General features: G+C 45.4%; 1 protein-coding gene across 1 annotated transcript in view; it reads left to right on the top strand.

Annotated features, from left to right (window-relative positions):
- The first annotated feature begins 3,441 nt into the window (after positions 1–3,441).
- The window catches only part of grik5 (glutamate receptor, ionotropic, kainate 5), an 85,453-nt gene continuing 84,307 nt past the window's right edge, over positions 3,442–4,587 (top strand). The window contains exons 1-2 of the mRNA XM_087180303.1: positions 3,442–3,783; positions 4,096–4,314. The gene's annotated coding sequence lies outside the window, so the exon portion shown is untranslated. The remainder of the gene's footprint in view (positions 3,784–4,095; positions 4,315–4,587) is intronic.

The raw sequence follows: 4,587 nt of genomic DNA, 5'->3' as shown, positions 1-4,587 counted from the left end.
CCCTTCCCACCTCCCTCTGCTTGTCTCCTCCCTCTCTGTCCCCTCCCTCATTTTTCCTCTGTCCTCTCTCTCTCTCTCTCATTGATAGTGAAGCATATGTGACTAGAATACTGAGGAGCTAATCATTATTCCACGAGCAGAGCGCAGTGCTCGGGCAGAATGTCAATTCTCCCCCCTCCCTCTGTCTTCCTCTCCCTCTCCCTCCCCTGTTTTGCATGCTTTCCAAGCAATAGTTAACACGGAAGCCTCTACGAAGAGAAAAGTAAGGAAACACTCTTACAAATAGACATTCGCAATTGCAAACGCTGGGCTCTTAACACCTGCAGCGAAGTGTGTGTGTGATGGTTGAATAAGGTTTACATTTGTGCTGTCGATGGTATTTGGAGTGTGTGTGTGATACATAGTTGTTATGTAAAAGCGCTCCATATCAATTTGTCAAGAGCAAAGTGGTGTGGGATGGAGATGAGAGAGAGACAGCTGTTGAATGCATATTTAGAGAAAAGGAGGGAGACTGAAATAGAGAGTGACAGCAGATTTTCAGAGGATGCAGTGAGGCCTAAATCACCAGATATATTAAGTTAAATTGCCTTGATGCATCTTTGCATGTTGGGTTATCAATATATATATATATATAGTATGAACATAAAAAGACTGAGTATAATATGCAGACAGAGCCCTCTCACAGAGCAGATTCAGTGTCACCCAGTCGTGATGAAAACCAAGAGAGGGGTAAATTAGACCAGAGGTAAATTAAACAACAGACACACACTGGGACTGCAGGCGTGTGTCAGTGTGTGTGATTGAATGGGAGAGACAGCACACGGAGACTCCTCCTGACTTCCTGAAAACTGCAGCTGTGGGTCACAGCCAGGGGTAACGCTGTGTACGCAGCCCTCTCAACCCTCCAAGTCACACACACACACTCACCACGTGCGCAGAGCCTAAATAAAGAATTTTAGATTTGCAAGTTGGTCGGGTGCAGATACAGTCATATCCAAATGTCCACACAGACAATCAGACACACACGAACACACACACACAAAGATGCACACGCACACACACACACACACACACACAGATGCACACGCACACACACACACACACACACACACACACACACGGAATAAAAAATGCCATGGCCTAAGGGAACCGCTGGCGTGACATGGCTGCAGTCTAATAGGCTCAAGCATGAGTGAGTAATAGGTGTTCCAGCACTGTCCGCCCACTGGACAAAGACATCTTGAGATGAACATAATTTTATGAGATGCAAAGTGAATAGGTGAAAACATGATGAAGCATTGGGGGGGGGCTGTTTGAGACCAAAGTAAAGGGGACAGCTCAGCATTGTCACATACTATATTTGCTTCCCCGTTTGATTAGGGGACAACTTCGTGGACGAACCAGAGTTGATGTATCCAAAGGCTCAAATCAGAGGGTATTAGTCAATATGGGAGACACAAATAGGCCCTAACTTTACATTACACCACTGCGTATGTAACATTTTTGCTCAGACAGGAGCACTGTGGCTTAATTAGTAATAGACTCTTGGCAGTTTTAGTTGTAATTTTGTTGAATTAAAATCTAACAGTAATATTTTAACCAAACACCTGTTTTAAAATGATTTGAAGCATAATTTACAAATATCACTGCAAGGCACCACAGTGTTGTCAGTAGCAATTAAAGAGCCACCTCATGCACAGAGTGACAAAATCAATGATTCAACACACTGTGGTGAGTTTAATAGCCTTGGAGGACATGAAATGTTAAGGGAGCTGCAAGGTTAAAAAAACGATCTATATTGAAAAGGCTACTTGCACCGACCAGGGCACCAGTGAGGAACAAAGGCATCACAAGGCCAACGTGCCAGTCTCGTTAGGGGGGATGAGACAGCGTAGCGTGATAGAAGTAGGATATGGGAGTTAGGCAGTGACATCATATAGTGTGAGCTGCTTCCTCTGGAGACTGCTGTCTGCTTGCACTGGGCTCATGCTGTTGTGGAGTTGTGCCTTATATGAGTGAACATTATAAATAGTGAGGAGGGTGTCAGCTCCATTCAAGGGAGTCCCACATGAAGTGTCAGGGTGCTCTGGTGAGAGGAGAGATGATTTTCAGTACAGTATGTGTTCATGTGTTCACCCAGTGGTGGAAGAAGTATTAAGTCACTTCAGTAAAAGTAGAAATCGGAATGAAAAAAGTACTGAACTACAAGTAAAAGTCCACTATTTGAATTTTATTTAAGTAAAGCACAGTGAGTAAGTAAGTAAGTAAGCACTAACAGCAAAGTAGTAATAAAAGTTTGCAGACTTGCTCTTTGCAGAGCATTGTAGCACAATTATATATGCATTAATGTGTTAACAGCACTTTCATTTCATAGTTGGTCAACAATATATTGTCGTATAGTAAATCTATAAAGATGCAGCATGTTTGGCCAAGGGCCTTTGTTGCATCTCTCTCCTCATTTCCTGTCATCTCTGGTTGTCGGCTGTCTGGTAAAGGCATAAAATGAAAACAAATCCTAATCTCAAAAGTAATCAGTAACTATTGCAGTCAGATAAATGTACTGGAGTAAAAAGTACAACATCCCCTGAAATGTAGTGGTAGGTAAAGTACAAATAACTCAGAATATCTCAGAAGTGTATCGCTCTTGACTAATGTACTTAAGTACATTGCAGCACAGTGCATGCCTGCATGCATGTTTGATCCAACATCATGCTGTGATAGGATTTATGTCTGTGTGTGTGTGTTTACTTCTCCTTCCCCCGCTTGCATTTGTGCATATCAGTGACATTATGTCAATATGTGCCTCCGTCTGTGAGCCCAGATGTGTGTTTGCATCTGATTCTGCTGTGTGTGTGTGTGTGTGTGTTTGTGTGTGTGTGTGTGTAGATATATAAGTGTTTGTGTGTGTGACAGTGCGTGATGTGTGTCATAGGGTATGAGGCGAGTTGCGTGGTGGTGTGATAGTGTTTGTCACCCTGAGCATGTAGCCATGTCAAACTCTGTCAGTAGTTTACCCTGGCTGAGGATGCAACACATCCCTATGATTACTCGCTCTCCCTCTCTCTCTGATGGCCCGCGCGCGTGTGTTTGTTTCAGATAGTGTGTGTTTTCTTCATGGCCAGTTTTTTTGCCTTTCCCCTTATTTCAAATGCTTATCGCAGAGACTGACAGAGATAAGAGAAAGAGAGAGAGTGGGTTGGGGGGAGGAAAGGGGGGGTTGATATACATCTTTGAGAAAAATACCTAGGAGGGAGAGAGAAAGAGAGAGAGTAGAGGAGTGGGTGTTGGGAAGGAGGAGGAAAGGGAGGGAGGAGAGTGGGAGGGTGCAGGGAGAGAACGAGAGAGAGAGAGAGAAAGAGAGAGAGAGAGAGAGAGAGAGCTGATTAGATTGGAGAAAGCCAAGGAGGTATGGGTATACTATTGAGCAAGGGGAGAGACAGAGCAGGGAGACACAGAGGGGAGGGTGACTAAGTGAATGCCGCTTGCCGTCGCGTGTCGCTGAATCACAGTGAAGTCCACAGGCTGGCGGACGGATTGGACCTGAATCAACAAATGGATACAGAAAAACTGGATGTACACTGCATGTTAGGAGAGAATTAGGGAGGACAAAGTCTGCCTTCATACCCTTCATTATCTCTGCATCAGATACTGCTGAGAGGAACCCACGGGGAGGGAAAGGAAAATAGCGGACAACTCATTTCTCTCTAACACCCTTGGAAGCCGAGGAGCCGTGAGCAAGAATAGAGTCGACTGTGGGACTGGTTGGGATTGAATATATGCCCAGTAAGTATTTCTATAGGCTGCAAATGCCAGTGTATGAGCGTTTGTACTGTGTGTGTGTGTGTGTGTGTGTGTGTGTGTGTGTGTGTATGTGGATTGATCCCTCTGGCTTGTGCACTGCCTCTGATGCTTTTTTTATGAAGAAAGAGAAATGGGAGAAAATAAGAGAGGGAGAAGGGAATGCAAATGCACTTGTGCTGCAATGTCTCTTCTGTTGTGTTACGCTGTTTGCATCACGAGACAGCTTTTTTTTTCTTCTGATTTGAACAACTACCCCAGACTTGACTCTGTGTGTTTGTGTCTTTTCCTCCACAGTGCCGGTGTGTGTGTGTGTGTGTGTATGTGAGTGAGTGTGTGTGTGTGTGTGTGTGTGTGTGTGTGTGTGTGTGTGTGTGTATGTGTGTGTGAGAGAGCTGATAATAGCAGCCCCATTGGTATTCAGTGGAGGGAGCTCCAGGATCTCGCTGCGCCTTTCCCCAGGATGGGATCACAGAGCAGGGATTGTGCTCGCCTGTGGAGAGCCCACTGAAATGGGTGAGTGTCCGTCCCTCTCTTCCTCCTTTTTTCCTCTCTCCATCCTCTTTCACCTCTCCTTTTCTTGTTTCTTAGATCTCTCTGTCTGCCGCCTCTTCCTCAGTCTGCAGTTGTGTTCAGTGCATTTTCGCCTCTGATGGGTTCTCCCTTCGTTTCCTTGTGTCTCTCACCCTGTCCAACCCACCTCCCTACCACTCCCCCACCTGTTTCCCTCCATCCCTCCTTCCGTCCTCTTTTCATCCAGCATCCATCTCTCCTCAACCCCCCCACCCC

Source organism: Seriola lalandi, unplaced genomic scaffold (assembly GCF_002814215.2).
Source record: "Seriola lalandi dorsalis isolate HSWRI2012SDOR001 ecotype SW California unplaced genomic scaffold, Sedor1 jcf7180002054900, whole genome shotgun sequence".
NCBI lineage: Eukaryota > Metazoa > Chordata > Actinopteri > Carangiformes > Carangidae > Seriola > Seriola lalandi.
The sequence above is the reverse complement of the archived record's forward strand: the minus strand, read 5'-3'. Positions and strand labels throughout refer to the sequence as shown.